General features: G+C 35.6%; 1 non-coding gene across 1 annotated transcript; it reads right to left on the bottom strand.

The window, feature by feature from the left end:
* Nucleotides 1–10934: 10934 nt before the first annotated feature.
* On the bottom strand, nucleotides 10935–11041 carry LOC141694325 (small nucleolar RNA R71). Its single transcript, XR_012563643.1, has one exon. It is a non-coding gene; the product is annotated as a small nucleolar RNA R71 (small nucleolar RNA).
* Between the last annotated feature and the right edge of the window lie 7561 nt (nucleotides 11042–18602).

The raw sequence follows: 18602 nt of genomic DNA, 5'->3' as shown, positions 1-18602 counted from the left end.
GTCGGATAGAGTAATGTTGCAGCATGATATTAGACTAGATTCATTTTGTTTTATTGTCTTGTCTTATTATCATGTAACTTGGTGATATATAAACCAAGAGTAGCAAGTAGAACAAATAACTAAGCAAGCATATTTTTCAGAGAGATAGATAAAGCTGTACTTGTTAAGAATTTCTCTGTAGTTTGTTTGTTCACTTGTAAAGCAGCTGTGTGCTATTCAAAGCATCACAAAGTTCTCAATCTGATATATATATATATATATATATATATATATCTGATGGATACATTCAAATCCACCAGAAAGTTTTAAAGCTTTGTGTTTTTTTACTTAGTGTTTTGATTTCTATTATTCTTCTATTCCGCATTACTGCAAATCAAACACTGTTATATATATTAAGTTAGAACATTTTTAAAATCTCAAAAGGTATCCAGAATTACATTAAACCCCCCTTCTGTAATTCTTGTTGTATTGTTTGGGAATAACAGACCTTAGTAACATTTAATTCTAAAGCCTGTGTTGTGACAAATAAGAGAAGCAACAAAGTGGTTCTCACTGGAGTAAGAAAAGGGAATGTCTATTTAGCTGACTTCAACTCATCAAATGCAGAATCTGTCACTTGTGTATTTAGCAAGGAAAGTCAAGATGAAAGTTGGCTATGGCACAAGAAGCTGTCTCACCTTAACTTCAAGACTATGAATGAGCTGGTCAGGAAAGATTTGGTAAGAGGTATTCCTCAAGTGGAATTCTCAAGGGATGGACTGTGTGATGCATGTTAGAAAGGAAAGCAAATAAAGGCATCATTCAGAAAGAAGCTTGATTCAACAATTGAAGAACCTTTGCAACTATTGCACATGGATTTATTTGGACCAGTCAATATATTGTCCATCTCAAAAAAAGATATTGCCTAGTAATTGTGGATGATTTCTCAAAGTTCTCTTAGATATATTTTTTAAAATCCAAAGATGAAGCTAGTAAAATTATCATCAATCACATAAGGCAGGTCAACAATCATCCTGATTTCAAAGTAAGAAGAATCAGGAGTGACAATGGAACGGTGTTCAAGAATTCTGTGATGAGATCATTTTGTTAAGAGAATGGGATCATGCATGAGTTCTTAGTAGCAAGAACCCCACAACAAAATGGTGTGGTGGAAAGGAAAAACAGATCTCTTATTGAAGCTGCAAGGACAATGCTAGAAGAATTAAAGTTACCAACATATTTTTGGGATGAAGCTATAAATACTGTAATATATGGGGTATACCGTGTAATTATTTTGCTAATAAATAATTATTATGTATGTTCAGTATTTATTCTGTGAATTATTTGTTAAGTGTTAAATGTGTTTGGATGTTTAAAAATAATATTAATTGAGTATTTTAATTTTTATATGTCCAAAATAAAATATAAATAATTGTCATATCTTCCTATTTATTTTTATGTTGATTTATGATTTTATAGGAAATATATGGATTTTATAAAATCTTTTTCCGAGTATTTAAAAACTATTTTATACAATCGGGAACCAACCGACGTCATCCGTTTTTATGTTTTTATAACCCAAAACTCTTCCGAGAACTACTTCCTAACCTAATTGCAATATTCCGAACATTTTCTATGTTTCGACTTTTTCGATCCGGCGTACAGTTTGTCATGTGCGGGTCCCGGCGCAACATTTTCGATACATTATTCGTTTCGGTAAATCAATAAAACTCGTATTTTCGATAAACGAGATCTTTTTATTAAACTATCACAATTATCACCTCGTAATACGTGTAACCAGGCGCTGAGACCAATACCGCAGTACAAATTATACTGATTTGGATAATTATCCCGAAAACCGGCACCGTTTGGATCAGTTTTTATAAATAAACGTACCATTTTATATCTGGAATGATCCAACGGGATACTAATTTTCCGTAATTATAAATAGCCTCTATCGTATTTTATTTTGTACTAGAAATCATATGCAAACAATATTTACAGAGTTTTTACAGAGAAAATACTATAATTATATTTTGTTCTTCGTAATCAAACACAAATTCGGAGGTATTATCGATATCCGATTTTGGCGTACATATACTCAAAACGAAGCTACTGAAATCTAGAATCCAAATCTTTCATCAATTTCAACTCAGAAACATCAGGTTATTTCCTATTTAATTATTTATATTCGAATTTCTTGGTATTTAAATTATGAATCTTTGTTCGAGAGATTGTTTGTATGATTTGATGATTGTATGTGGTAGAGCTTGTTTTCCTGATCATTTTGGTATATTATACTCTTGATTTGGAGTTCAATAACATGTTTAATTTTAGGTTTGATCCTCAGAATTTAGAAATTAGGGTTTATATTATTTTGAATATTTTTAATTTGATTTGGGGGAATCTTTGTTAGGGGTTTTCAGTCGATCTTGATGGGTGCTTTGTGTTCCATATCGAATTTGCAATCAAACCATGTATTTAGATATCACAAACGATTCCTGATAAGTTTGGAGTTGTGATTTAAAGTTTTCGCCGGTTTTTAATCGAGTTAACCGGAATTCTGTTGAGTTTTGATCGGATTTCTATTTCCAGTCATGTTTGGTTCAATTGATGCTTGATTTGAACTCTGGGAATGATTTGGAATGCAAACCTCATCTGAATCACACGGGACTGTGCTGTTTTTCCTCAGTTCAGGGCTCGCCGAAGTTGTTTTCCGGTCACCGGAAACTGGGTTCTTCGCGACCCGTTTCTGTTCTTGGTGACCCGGATTTTTGACCCGGTTTGACTCGGTTTTGATCCAAAATTTTGTAAAATCAATTTCTAACTTCTGTTTTTACAGTTTAGTCCCCCACGGTTTCCTAATTTTGCAGAAATAGGATTTCTGTTTCAAAAACTTTTAAAAATCAGATTTCTTTTATAAATTCATTTCCAAAATTGGTTTTTAATTTCTGAAAATTCCAAAAATCATTATTTTAATTCCAAAAATTATTTTTAATTCAAAAATAAATCTGAATTAATTAGTTAATTAATTTTAGTTAATAATAAATTGATTAATTGATCAATTAATTTGGAAATTAATTGATTAATTGATTTAATTAATTGATTAATTGATTTTAATTAATTATTTAATTAGATTTAATTATTTAAAAATGATATAAAAATTCCAAAAAATAGTTTTGAGCTTTAAAATATTATTTTAAATTATTTTCAAGGCTCGATAATTATTATAAAATTGTTTTGAAGCTAGATGAGGCCAACCGAACCCTGTTTATTACTTTGAAATTGATCCAACGACCCGTTTTAATTCTAAAAAATGTTTTAAAAATCATTTTAAATACCCGGAAGCCTGTTTACAACCCGAGACTCCTTTATAAATGATATATCATAGATTGTTTGACGTGTTACGTGTTACATGTGACTTGTTGTTTGACTCTCGATCTATATGTTCGGTGTTTACTTGTTTATAGCGTAACTTTCAATCCGTTAATCAGATTTGGATAAAACGAAGGGTAGATAGAAGTGTGTATCGAATAGAATCGTATGAGTTGAATATTGATAGAAGCTTATGATATGTGAGTAGAAGAGGCAAGGCGTAGGAAAGGGAAATAAATAGTCGAGGAGTAGACCGTTGTAATTGGAAGTTAGTACAGTATAGAAAGCTAGTACCAGGCAAGTGTTCTGAACTTTCTCGAGATATATTATAATTGATTGATAGTCTTGTTTTATATTGCAAGTGCTTTGAAGCACTGAACCCTAAACCTGATTCCAGCTATTGATCTTGAGCCGTAAACCTTACTCTTTCTAAACTATTGATTGTTGTATACCCGAATATGAACCATAAATATACGATACTACTCCACAAATACATACAAACTAAATACCAAACATTGAACCGAATTACTTACATATTCAAACCATTGTACCTTATGCTTTGAAAGACCAAATCCTTGAAACCTTGAAATGTTGATTCCTTTGTTATCCAATTCTTTCATTACCTAACGGCCAAGCTTTGAAATTGCCATATTGGTCCTTGTAAAGATTGAAACCATGTCATTATCGAACATCCAATGTTATTTATGATTCTGTTTATTGCTTTACATTGTTTATTCTGTTATTATGTTAGAATTGGATTGTTTTTATAAAATTGTGGACCAGATTCATGGTCAGGCCATAGTAATGGTCAAGTTAGGCCAATGTGTGCCTTGGATCGAGTATTTAGAGCAGTGATGTGTGCTTTGCTCGGGGTTAGTGCGTGACTGATCAGCAGCCTAACCTTGGTTTTTAAAATAAAAATATAATATCCAATTCTAAATCATAATTCATTGTTCACTTGATATCATAACCCTTTCCACTTGATGATCATTATTATCAGTCTTGTCATTGAGACTTGCTGAGCTAGTTAGCTCATTTGTGCGATATTGTTTATATTCTTTTCCAGTTAAGAAGGAACCAGTTGGTAGCGAGGATCCCCAGACCATCGCGAGAGCTAGGGGTTCAGGTTGATCGAGTTAAGCTAGTAGGCATCTTTTGAGATAATTTAAGTTTGTAAAAGTTTGTAATAATGCTTAATACTCAGTTCTGAGTTTGGATAGTTGGGATTTGGACGGTTTGTAATATAAGTGCGTGTTTGGCTTGTGTACATACTTTAACATGTTGCGGTTCGTGGTAGTTGGTAAGTAGGGTCATTGCATATTATTATATTTATCTTTATTATTGTGATAAGCAGGTTATAAATAAGATGTGTGTGTGTGTGTGGACCACAAACTTCTGACCCGGGTTTGGAGGGCGCCACAAATACTACATGCTACACTCATAATATATCTTTTATTAATCAAGCAAAATGCATGACACCCTATAATTGTTCAAGAATAGGAAGCCAACACTAAACTTTCTTCATGTCTTTGGCTGTAAATGCTATATCTTAAGGAATCAGACTGATCAACATGGGAAGTTTGATGCCAAAGAAGATGCAGACATGTTTGTTGGATATGTAGTTGGAAAAGCGTAAAGTCTAAATCTCAGAACCAACATTGTTATGGAATCTGTACATGTTGTGTTTGATTATAAAAAGATTGAAGGATTGCAAGATGGAGATTTCCATGAAAGCCTCAAATTTGATAATGTTGAGATGATTTATGAAGACAGCGATGATGAAAGTGATCAAGAACAAATATCTAAGGACAATACAGAGAATTCTACAACCAATGAAGCACATAACTCAACATCCGTCGAAAGATCAAGTGCATCATCCTTTGAAAGACAATCTGCATCATCTGTCGAAAGGCAAAACTTAACATCCATTGAACCATCAGTAGAAATTGAGGGCCAGTACAAATCACAATTAGAAAGGACCCCAACTACAAGTCAAAGATCCACAAACTCAGGGGGAGTTTCTTCTAATAAAAACTCTGTCACACATCAAGACAATAATGAGGCCTCTTCATCTAGAGTTAATCTACCACAACTAAGGAAATGGAATAGAGATCACCCATTTGAACTAATTATTGGTGATGTATCTTTTAGAGTGCAGACAAGAAAAGCAACTCAAGAGGAATGTCTATATAACAGCTTTCTATCTCAGGAAGAGCCTAAAAAGGAAGAGGAAGCTCTGTTGGATCCTGATTGGGTTTTAGCTATGCATGAGGAGCTAAACCAATTTTAATGGAATAAAGTTTGGAAACTGGTATCCAAGCCTAAAGGAAAGAATCTTATTGACACTAATTGGGTATTCAGAAACAAGATGGATGAAAATGGCATAATAGTAAGGAACAAAGTTAGACTGGTTGCTAAGGGCTACTGTCAATAAGAAGGAATTGAATTTGATGAAACCTTTGCTCCTGTTGCAAGACTTGAAGCCATCAGAATCTTCTTAGCCTATGCATCCCATGCCAATTTCAAGGTCTATCCAATGGATGTCAAAAGTGCTTTTCTAAATGGAGATTTGGAGGAGGAAGTCTATGTTAGTCAGCCTCCTGGTTTTGAAGAACCAAATTTTCCAGAATATGTCTACTATCTTTTGAAAGCACTTTATGGATTGAAGCAAGCACCTAGAGCCTGGTTTGATACTTTGTCAAAGTTTCTCTTAGAAAATCACTTCACAAGAGGTACTGTTAACAAAACTATATTCTTTAGAAATGTTAATGGCTCTATTATACTTGTTCAAATTTATGTAGGTGGTATTGTATCTGTATCTATATATGAAAAACTTTATAAAAAGTTTGCCAAACTAATGCAAAGTAAATATGAAATGAGCATGATGGGAGAACTAACTTACTTTCTTGGTTTACAAGTTAAGCAAGTTAGTGATGGAATATTCATTAGTCAAACCAAATACATTTATAATCTTTTGAAGAAGTTTGACTTAATGAATTGCACATCTGCAAAAACTCCCATGACCACTGCAACTAAACTTGAATTAAACACTACTGAAAAGTCTGTCGATATTTTAAGTTATAGAGGCATGGTTGGATCACTTTTATATTTAACAGCAAGTAGGCTAGATATAATGTTTGCTACATGTATTTGTGCTGGATTTCAGGATGATCCTAGAGAATCTCATATTTTGCTATTAAGAAAATTTTCAGATATCTCAAAGGAACACCAAAACTTGGTATTTGATATCCTAGAGATTCTGGTTTTGATCTAACTGGCTAATTAGATGCAGATTATGCAGGTTGTAAAATTGATAGAAAAGTACAACAGGAACCTGTCAATTTCTGGGAAATAAGCTAGTATCCTGGTTTAGTAAAAAGCAAAATTCAGTCTCTACTTCTACAACTGAAGGTGAATATATTGCTGCTGGTAGTTGTTGTGCTCAGATTTTATGGATGAACAATCAACTATTGGACTGTGGTCTATAGGTGAATAGGATTCTTATTTTCTGTGACAACACAAGTGCCATTGCAATTACTGAAAATCCAGTACAACATTCAAGGACCAAGCACATTGAAATCAAGTACCACTTCATTAGAGAGCATGTTATGAATGGTACTCTGGAACTTCATTTTGTTCCATGTGTGAAGCAACTTGCAGACATCTTCACCAAGCCACTTGATGAATCCACCTTCACTAGGTTGGTAAATGAGTTAGGTATGCTTAATTACTCTTAATATGTTTTGATGTCTAAGCAGTTCGAATTGCAGCCATAATAATATTTGATATTTCTTGTCAAAAATGTAAATTATGGCCAAGTCAGGATTTACATCTCGACGGATGTTCATCATCCGTTAACAATGAACATCCGTTGAATTTTATTATCCGTAGAAATATCAATTATCACTCTAGGTACTTTTATCATTATCCGTCGAATAACACTCAATCTTAGCCGTTAATTTTAAGCATCATCCGTCGAATTTACTTACAGCCTGTATGTATATTTCAATGGATAATCTTAGAATTTTGTTAGTTTTATTTATTTTTGAAACGACTATTTTGGGCTAATTTGATTGTTACTTTATTTACTTTTTTAATTTTTAACAGTTTATTTCTGAGTAAGTACAACAGCGAATTTCATTTCCATTTTTCACTTTTATCATTCTCAAGCAATTTCTCTAACTCCCTTCTTCCCAAAGCAAATACTCTCTTTCTGCAACTAACTCCAATCACAAAATGGCACACATAGTCAAAATTATGTCCTCAAATTGGTTTATCTATGAAAAGAACAACTTTATGTCTCTGGTGAACAAGCAAATTCCGGCATCTGAAGATTATCACAAGATGATGAACTTCATACTGAATTGCAAATTGAGTTATGCCATGCTTAAGTCTCCAACCATCTACTGTGAAGTTTCGAGGAAATTTAGACTACACCAGTGTTCAACTCTAAGGACAAAATTATTACCTTCACTCTCAAAGGTAATGAACACTGTGTTAACTGTGATGCTATTGAAAAATGCTTTAAATTTCCTGAAAATAACACACTTGTTTCACACACAGACAATTGATGTGAGTAATATGCTAGTTTATATGGGTTATGCTCTTGATGCCCACTAAATTAGGTGATGTTAGGAGAATGGGTCTTAGAAAGGAATGGAGTTTTCTGTGTGATTAATTCATTAAAGTGTTTTCTGGCAAAATTAGCAATTTTGATGTTGTATCTTACTCACTTGTTCACATGTTTTATATGCTCCTTAGTGATAAGTACTTCAATTTTAGCACTTTTGTTATGTATAAGTTAGGGAGTAAATTAAGGATTATTAAGAAGAGGTCTAATAATATCTATTATGCTAGATTCTTCATGATGATAGCTAATTTTTTCTGAGAATCTCTCAATTGAGAACCTAACAAACAAGTTAGATTGTTGGGTCCAAGAGAGTAGAGTTATTGCTGATCTAAACAGGATAAATCATCACAAGGATATTCCACTTGTGTACATTCCAATCATGGAACAGCCTCAGGTAAGTGAGGTAAACATTTATGTTCCTACTACTTCCCTACCTATTATTTCTTTGCAATCAAATGTGGCTATGGCACCTATGACAGTGACCAAACAGGTGCCTACCCAAGCCACAAAACCAAAAATCTCCAAATCCACGTCAAAGAAAGCCCCCTCTAGTTTCTCTCAACAGAAACTAGTTATAAAATCCACTAAAAGCCTAGAGGGAAGTGTGAAGGGAAGTGAGGCTGGTGAGGGACCGGGTGAACATCAAAGAAGCCCTAAGAATAAGGATGGAGAGGTGAGTGCATCCCAGCCTAGCCACACTACAGTTTCCCAACAAACTGTAGTGCTTAACAAGGATATAAGCTCATTGCTAGTTGCATCCTCCCAAAAGGATGTGACCATTGAACAAAGCTCTCAGCCAAGAACACAGGTCAAGAGGGTTAGGGACACAAGCTTACCCCAGGCTTATATCAGAAAGAAGAAATCAAAAACTATTGGGGATACACAGGGTGCACACACAGTGCCTACTGCAGTCAAAGACTCAGTTCATGCACCTTTGATAAGTGGCATTTTGTACCACTTAGAGCATCTTATAACGGCTTGAATTGATGTCTTGAACTTGAGTATTTTGTGTATTTAATGCATTTTTGAGTGTTTTCACATTTCAGGGTATAACTTGTTTAGATAGGAGAATTTCATCAAAATAAGCCTAAGGAAGTACTTGGGATTAGTTGCGGGGAATTGTGCGAAGAATTCATCAAAATTAGAAGCAAACTTTGGATTTTTCCAGAAGGCTTGCAAGCGCCCGCCTGGGTGTGGGAAATTAAATTCTGGATTTTAGAATTCAAGTTCTAATGGGCTTCCATTGGCGCTGGTTCTTGTGGACTCTTATATAAACCTATTGGGGAGATGTTTTCAACAACAAGCAACAAGGAGAGAAGATTAAGAAGACCGTTTTAGCAAGCAACAACGAAGAATAGGAAGCATATGTTTATCTTGTGATTCTTTTAATTCGTTGTAACAGTGGATGCTAGTTTTCTTTACTCTTTGAACCTTAATACTCTTATGACGTACTCTATTTTTATTAAGTATTTTTATTAGTTTATATCGTTGTCTTATTATCATGTTTTCATATGAACCCATGGTGACAATGAGTTCTATCATGGGCTAATCGTGATCATGGGATCATAGCGGATTAACTATGGATTTCTTTAGTTAATTGTTTAATACCTTGGTGTGTGGTGATTGTATGATATATAGCATAGGTTGTGCTTATTCGTCTTATGTGCATCACGAACATGTAAGATAGCCTATTAATCTCTTGTGACGCGAAAGTGAATCTTGAGATTTAGAACTTGCCATGCTAGCATAGGTTCATGTATTGTATGCATGATTCATGGGTAACTCTAACCGTTTTACTTGCCCTGTGTAATCGTAATGAATAACTTACGCTTAAATCGTTATGTTGTCAAATTCTGTAGACATATAGGGTCTCAACATAATTGATGCCTATTCAACTTCTATCTTAATTGTGGATGCTTGGTAGAATGGTATTCGTACAACGAAAGTTGGCATTTATCAGTTTCGTATTGTTCGATTAATATCATCACCATTACATGCTATGGTAATAAAAATAACTATTGAATGAAGTAGTAATGAAGTTATGATCTCATGTGTGTTTAATATTGATAATTTAAGTGTTTAATTCTCGTAGTTAATATTAGTTAATCAACCTTAATTGTTATTGTCTTGACATTGAAGAATAATCATACATTGGTGAGTAAGTGTTAATTAAATATAATTAATCAGAGTCTGTGTGGGAATGAACTAGAAAACATTCTATACTACTTGCGAACATGTATACTTGCGTGATTTATTTAGCGCGTGTTTTCGCCCTAACAAGTTTGTGGCGCCGCTGCCGGGGACTCGGTGTTAATTTCTTTAGTTTATGTACTTATTATAAATGATCATTAGGATTCATTGATTAAGACTTGTTACTTATTGCTTCCAGTTGTGTTTCAGGTACTCTAGCGAGCGTTTATGCAAACATGTTCTCGCACCCGCTAGAGAAATCTAGATACGGCTGAGGAGACAGATTCGGCTCTTGATTTTCCGGAGAAGATAGTTTTTGAAGACTCATATAAAGAGAGTGAAAAGAAAGAACCTGTACTAATGGGTGATCGTATAGTTCAAGTTGATCCAGCTCTTATGGAGTTTTCTCGGCCTAAAATTGATGAAATTCAGTCAAGCATCATTCATCCGGCTATTCAGGACAATACTTTTGAAATCAAACCGGGCACTATTCAGATGGTGCAAAATTCTGTTTCTTTCGGAGGTACTGTGACTGAAGATCCCAACAGGCAAATCAGGAATTTTATCGAGATCTGTAGTACTTTCAAATATAATGGTGAACTGATGAGGCTATCAAGCTGAGGCTTTTCCCATTCTCTCTGAGGGACAAAGCTAAGGACTGGTTACATTCTTTACCAGCTGGGTCCATCACTACTTGGGAAGATCTCGCAAAAAAGTTTCTGGTAAAGTTCTATCTAATGGCCAAGACTGCAGTAAGGAGAATCTATGTGGGAAGCTTACTCGGTTTGTGTAGCAGCAAGGAGAATCTATGTGGGAAGCTTGGGAGCGCTACAAGGAGATGTTGAGAAAGTGTCAACATCATGGTATGCCTGACTGGATGGTGATCACTGGGTTCTATAATGGTTTGGGGGCCCAATCTAGGCCCATGCTCGATGCAGCTTCTGGAGGCGCTTTATGGGCCAAAAGCTATACTAAAGCCTATAATCTCATTAAAACTATGGCTGCAAACGAGTATCAAAACCCAACTCAATGGATGATGCCTGGGAAGGTAGCAGGTATTCTAGAAGTTGTTGCAGCTACAGCTATTGCTGCGCAGCTCCAAGCGCTGTCTATGAAGGTCGATTATTTAGCCAACTATGGAGTCAATCAAATAGCTATTATCTGTGAGTTTTGTGCAGGCTCTCATGCTACGGATCAGTGTTCTCTTGTTAATGAATCTGTTCAGTATGTGAACAATTATCAGCGACCGCAGCAGCCTATGCCAGCGACTTATCATCCTAATAACAGAAAACATCCCAATTTTAGCTGGAGCAATAATCAGAATATTGTTCGGAAACCATATTAGCAAGCTGCAAGTAAACAGTTTAATCCACTTGGATTCCAGCAACCTCAGCAATATGCTCAAAGGCAATTATATCCTCGACAAGGAGGTGCTGCTCCACCTTCTAGTGTTGATTTTGAGGAGTTAAAGCTGTTGTGCAAAAGTCAGGTTGTTTCTATCAAGACCTTGGAAAATCAAATTGGACAAATAGCCAATGCCTTGCTCAATCATCAACCTGGCACACTCCCCAGCGATACTGAAGTGCCAGGCAGGAAGAAAGCTAAAGAGCAAGTCAAAGCTGTCACCTTAAAGTCTGGAAAAGTTGTTGATGCTGAAAAAGCAAAAGATGGAGAAGCTGAAGTTGTAGATGAAGAAGAAAAGCAAAAGGAGAAAGAGGGGGAACCAAGGAAGACTATTGTTGAACACACTCTGCCTGAGGGTAATACAGGGGAAAAAAACTCTATCCTCCACCTCCTTTTCTTAAGAGATTGCAAAAACAAAAGCTGGACAAGCAATTTGGTAAGTTTCTCGAGGTGTTCAAGAAACTTCACATCAACATACCTTTCGCGAAGGCTCTGGAGCAAATGCCTAGTTATGCAAAATTCATGAAAGGTATTCTTTCAAGGAAGGTGAAACTGGATGATCTTGATACCGTTGCTCTGACGGAAGAGTGCAGTGCCATGCTGCAGCAAAAGTTACCTCCAAAGCTTAAGGATCCTGGTAGCTTCACCATTCCTTTTACCATTGGAAAGTTGTCATTCGACAAGTGCCTTTGCAATTTGGGAGCAAGCATCAATCTGATGTCGTTGTCTATCTTTAAAAAGCTGAATTTGCCTGATCTAAAGCCCGCCTACATGTCTCTACAATTGGCTGATCGTTCTATTACATACCCACGAGGCATCGTGGAGGACATGCTAGTTAAGGTGGACAAGATCATCTTTCCTGCAGACTTTGTCATTCTGGATTTCAAGGAAGATAAGAAGATTCCCATAATCTTGGGAAGGCCTTTCTTGGCTACAGGCCGTACCTTGATAGATGTGCAAAAGGGTGAACTTACTATGAGGGTGCAAGATCAGGATGCGACATTTAATGTGTTCAATGTAATGAAATTCCCTACGGAAGATGAGGAGTGCTTCAAGATGGATTTGGTCGATTCTGCAGTTATTTCAGAACTTGATCATGTGCTAAGGTCTGATGCCTTAGAAAAGGCCTTGTTGGGAGAATTTGACAGTGATGATGAGGAAGGCAATGAGCAGTTACAATATCTAAATGCTTCTCCTTGGAAACGAAAGTTAGACATGCCATTTGAATCTCTTGGTAATACTGATCTCAAGAATGCTGAGGGAAAGCTCAAACCATCTATTGAGGAAGCACCTACTTTGGAGCTTAAACCACTGCATGAACACTTGAGGTATGCTTTTTTAGGTGATGCATCTACTTTACATGTTATTATTACATCTGACCTTTCAGGTAGTGATGAGGAAAAGCTCTTGAGGATTTTGAGAGAATTCAAATCGGCCATCGGATGGACTATGAAAGATATAAAAGGGATCAGCCCTTCGTACTGCATGCATAAAATTCTGCTAGAGGAAGGTCGCAAGCCGACTGTTGAGCAACAGCGAAGGCTTAATCCTATTATGAAAGAAGTGGTGAAGAAAGAAATTCTAAAGTGGCTAGATACAGGAATTATATATCCTATTTCTGACAGTTCTTGGGTGGGCCCCATGCAATGTGTACCTAAGAAAGGAGGTATTACTATGGTAGCAAATGAGAAGAACGAGCTCATCCCCACTCGAACAGTCACAGGCTGGAGGGTATGCATGGATCACAGAAAGTTGAATAAAGCCACAATAAAGGATCACTTCCCTCTTCCATTTATTGATCAGATGCTTGATAGGTTGGCTGGTCATGAGTACTACTGTCTTCTGGATGGCTATTCGGGCTACAATCAGATTTGTATTGCACCAGAAGATCAAGAGAAGACTACTTTCACTTATCCATTCCGCACGTTTGCTTTTCGCAGAGTTTTTTTTGGCTTATATGGTGCACCTGCTACTTTTCAGAGATGCATGATGGTTATATTCTCTAATATAATTGGAAATAATGTCAAAGTGTTCATGGATGACTTCTCCGTCTTTGGACATTCGTATGATGAATGCTTGAATAATCTCCGTTTGGTGCTCAAAAGGTGTGTGGAAACCAATCTGGTGCTCAATTGGGAAAAATGTCACTTCATTGTGCAACAAGGCATCATTCTTGGGCATAAGGTCTCTAGTAAGGGTCTTGAGGTGGATAAAGCCAAGGTGTGAGTCATTGAAAATCTTCCGCCACCTATTTATGTGAAAGGAATCCGTAGTTTCTTGGTAATGCGGGTTTTTATCGGCGTTTCATCAAGAACTTCTCTAAGATATCTAAGTCGTTATGCAACTTGCTCGAGAAATATGTGCCTTTCAAATTTGATGATGAATGTTTGGCAGCATTCGAGACTCTCAAGAAGAGTTTGATCACTGCACCAGTTATTATTGTTGGATCTATCAAATCTTGGCCCTGCGTTTTATGATATTAATTTAAAAGAGTACGAATAGAACATTAACCTTAATTGCTATGGCGCAAGTGATTCAAATCCACGTTTTCTACTGTATTCACTGATTCTCCTTGGACGAAGTGTGGGCTTCGATCTCCCAAGGTGTACCTCTCCCAAAGCTCCGAAATTCCAAAACCCTAGCTGGCTCCTTGAGAAAAATGGCTGCCTCTCTCAAACCCTAGGATGTGATTTCGTTTTTTGTGTGTTAACCATAGCTTTAGGAGAATGAGAATATTTATAGGCTACAGTAGGGATCATGGACCATTAGGTCAGGCCTTCTAATGACATTCCGGGCCAAGCCCAATGTCATTAAATATTAATTCAATCCACTAAAGAATTAATATTTGCACTACCTTTCCTAATTCCGTAAATTATTTATTTAATTCGGCTCCCACATTAATTGCTTATAAATTCCCCATGTTTAAGATATCGCATGTCCATTAATTAAATTAATTTCTGACAATTAATTTAATCAATATCTTTTATCCTTGATCATCCACTCAACCTTATAATTATGCAAGAACAAATCTGCCTGTAGGACTAAAGCATATTATCTTTATGAGCTTTCAAGAGGACATCATCACCCGAATAAATTTTTCGGACACGGTTTCCTTTATAATTAATATCCCAATCTGTATATAATGTCATTTCCCAATACATAAATTTGTAATTTAAAATAAATTACTTAATGTATGAATCAAGGCATGTGCATTAAATACAAGTGTCAATTACTACATCCGGATTAAGAACCTAAGCAATAATAATATCGTAGACGGTGACCAATGGTGATCTACAATGTTATTCTTTTACAAATACGATAACATATGTTCTTCTCGAGTTTTGAATACGTATGATCTTCTTCTGTTGATAAATCATATGAGGCGGAAATGAAAGAAAATTCTTGTATTTCTTCTGAAATGTTTTTCTTCTCAAATTCTTGATTCCTAATTGAGACAACAGTGTTGTGATATGACGCTTGGTCGAAATGATGTAGAGTCGGGTGGGACGCCACCTAATCATGTGCTTTATGCCATATAATATGAAAGACTGACCATCTTGAGTACGAATATGGTTGTCTCATTCTTCACTCATTTTTCTTCCTTCAAATTTTCTGAATTGTAGATTCTTCCAACTGTTTGTTGCATTATTATTCCTTATCCTTCTTTTCATTCAAAGTCCTATTCACAAACTCTCCTCTTGCGTATAGTCTGTTCTTTGACGATTACAAAAGAAATAGAATAGTTCTGTGCGACGGGTAGAATTAGGTGGCAAAGGGGAATGTGATTGTAAGTCGATAAATGATGGACATTTACGAGCACGGAAGAATGGATACACCGACAACGTGGTCAGGGCAAGGATATCAAATCAGACAGTTGTTCGTGTTACAAGGATCTCATCAGTATGGTAGATTGCGTTAATGTAATGCACTTCAAACTAGAGGATTTTGACGCAAAATGAATGGTTAGCGAGTCGTACATTAATTACAAAATAAAGAAGTAAGGTGGTGTGCGTCAGACAAAACAAGCGAGGGTAGGGGTGACGATCAAAGATTAAGGAAATTATGAACAATAATTCAGACATACAATTACTACGTGAAGCATCCCTTTGTCGCGGGAAGATATTTGTCGTGAAGATTCAAAATGAAAGAAATCTTAAATGTAATCGAACTTCGAACGTGTTCTTCAAAAAAATTGTGAAGTTCTCTAACTTGCGTAAATAAGTGATGGTGAATTCAATGCTCATACCTGGGTCAGTGACGAAAGTTTGATGCGAAACCATAAGTGGAAATGAAGTAATGGTGACTCGACTGTGAAACCTTTTAAGAAATAACGATATAACGATTAAGTTTCCACCAGAGTGTGACGATAGTAATGAAAACCGGGCGTGATTATTTAAAGATAAACAGATTAGTTAATGAAATTAAATGTGTATCGTCCAAGATAAATGATTGTTGTGATTGGTGGAAGGATGCAGCATAATTCTTAAAAGTAACTGTACACAATTGGTAACGACAAGGAATAAGTTAAGATACTCGCGAAATAAAATTTTGAGAAACGAGACCAATTTTAAAGTTCACTAATAAAATTTTGTAAGATTCTGAAACAACTGGAAAGGGAGTGGTTATATTAATCCTTGTTAATTTAAGACCTTAAGTCTCATTTTAAAAGATATATGATATGCCAGTCAGATGCTGATCAAAGGTGAATTGTGGGAATTGATGATTTTAGTTGATGAAAGTGGGTGGATATGATTATGGATGATTTAGTTGATTGATGGTGTCGGCTTGAGTCCGACTGGTAGTCAATGATGTAGGGGAAGTGCTGCCCAAATTTTCAGAAATTACCCTATAGTTAAAGACAAAGAAGTATATTATCGTTCTCGTCAGTACTCCAAATAATTGCGATCTCGGTTCTTGAGAAAGTTGTTATGACCAAACCGACTTTATATAATTGGTCTTTGATTCCAGTTAGCCAGTCAACACTTGGTTTAAGTGATCAGTTACAGGAGTTAATTGATCAACTTTACCAACTAATGGTTAGTTAAATGGAGATCGATTCCAATTAGATTGAGTCAAGCTCTAACATGATTTCTAGATCCGAAATCAAAGAGATAAGAAATTTGGAAAAAGTAATGGCGTTAACATAAATTGAAGGCTTAGTTTAATTAGCGTGATGTTACTGTCATCAGATGCAAGGTTTGATCCAGAAGAATACGCTCTTTTCGATGAATAAGAGGAACAGGAAGTTACTGGTACACGCTAGTAAGAAGAATATTTTTAAGAACTGAAGGTTCAAGATAAAGTAAAGGGATTATATCATCTGCAATAGAGTTTCAGGAAGAACTTGAATGTATACCCATATCAAATAACGAATTAATGGAAGATTTGAATGTATACTTCTTTTGGAACGGTGATTGAATGGAAGTTGCTGTAGAATAACGGAAAGCTCACAAATTCAAGCACCCAATGAAAGACGGAGATTGATGAAGTCTGCATGTGAACTCAGGAAAAAGAGATGATGGTCAATGAAGAGAAGTCAAACACGCGATCTGTGATACGTCAGGCAAGGTCAAGGAAATAGCTACTGAGGAAATTCGATAATTCTGTTAGTAAGAATTTAAATAGTACAAATAAAAGCCTTCATTCCAGTGTGAACTCCAGAAATGACTTATCCAATGATAAACAGATTAATATTACTAAGAAAAAGAAATTCGCTTTGTTTAAAAGAGATAATAAATAGTGAGAATGAAGAACTAATCAAGACAAGAAGTGGAATCAAAAGGATGCTAAAGAAATTTTATAAAATAATCCAGGAAATATGTAAGTTGGGAATGTCGATTGGGCCCGAACTGTTAGGAGAATGAGGTGAAACGTCGATAGTTGGAGATAGGAATTCGTTCCAAAAATGCGTGTAAACAGGGATGATTAAACAGAGGTATTGATGGCGAACTATTAGAGAAGAACGTTGCAATGAATCTCATGTTGGAATTCTTTAAAATTAAAGTGAAGTCCCGGAGGTTCGAGCAAATGATTTGCCAAGGTTACCTCGAGGAATGAGGTAAGAATTTCTCGTCGGTTACCGCACAGAGTCAAGCTGGTGTCAAAAACCTTGTATAGTATAACTCAATAGGGATGAAATAATAAGTGAAGGAAAACTTCAGAAATATGGAATGAAAGAATAATGAAATAAAGAATATTTTTGCGCTTTGCACGAAAGCGATCATGGAAAAAAAAGATGAAGGTATGAAGTTACGCGTCGATTATCAGAAATTGTAAGTTTGAAGATTAAGTGAACACAATGTACCAGGAATATTGGGATAGTGTGATTGTATTTATTGATAACATCCTCGCTAATTCAAGGACTAAGGAAGACAAAGTTGAACGCCTGAAGATATGCTTGCGAAGAGTTGAAAAAAATATATAGCAGCTAAATTCTCAGCTTCAAAGATATGAATTCTGGTTATAATTGATTATGAGCTCCAGTGTGTGGTTAACTACCAAACAGGAAAGGTCCATTTAGGAACAGATGTTCAAATAGAAAGAAAAGAGTGAATACCGTTAAAATTGTTGGAAAATGGTTAAAAGAATTGGAAAAGTTAGGAATTGAAGAATAGGTTGATCCATCTTCTGGGTTATGCTGATATTTACTTTGTTGTTGGATATCAAATGTGGTATTAATGCAGATGATTGATGTTGACTTCAGTATGGGACGTTGTGAGCATCAAAGTTCGTATTGATATCTAATTTGATATGACAACAAAATGAGTATTAGTACCAAAAGACCGGGTTTTGAATAAAGTTATAATTCATTCCGTTCCAAATTAATGTACTTTCTTTTTAGATAGTAATAGATTCTCGCTCAATGAACATACTTGATGGTGATCGAAAAGAAATTGAAGTATACCGCAAAGTGGTGAGTTAAATGCAATTGTCGAGATTTTCCTTTACTTTTAGTTTTTGAATAAATGTAGAACATTCCGAATTATCAGGCGTCATGAGCTCAGGATATCGGGCGCAGATGGAT

The sequence above is a fragment of the Apium graveolens genome, chromosome 10 (genome assembly GCF_009905375.1).
Source record: "Apium graveolens cultivar Ventura chromosome 10, ASM990537v1, whole genome shotgun sequence".
Lineage (NCBI taxonomy): Eukaryota > Viridiplantae > Streptophyta > Magnoliopsida > Apiales > Apiaceae > Apium > Apium graveolens.
Note: the sequence above shows the minus strand (reverse complement) of the source record. Positions and strands in the feature narration are given on the sequence as shown.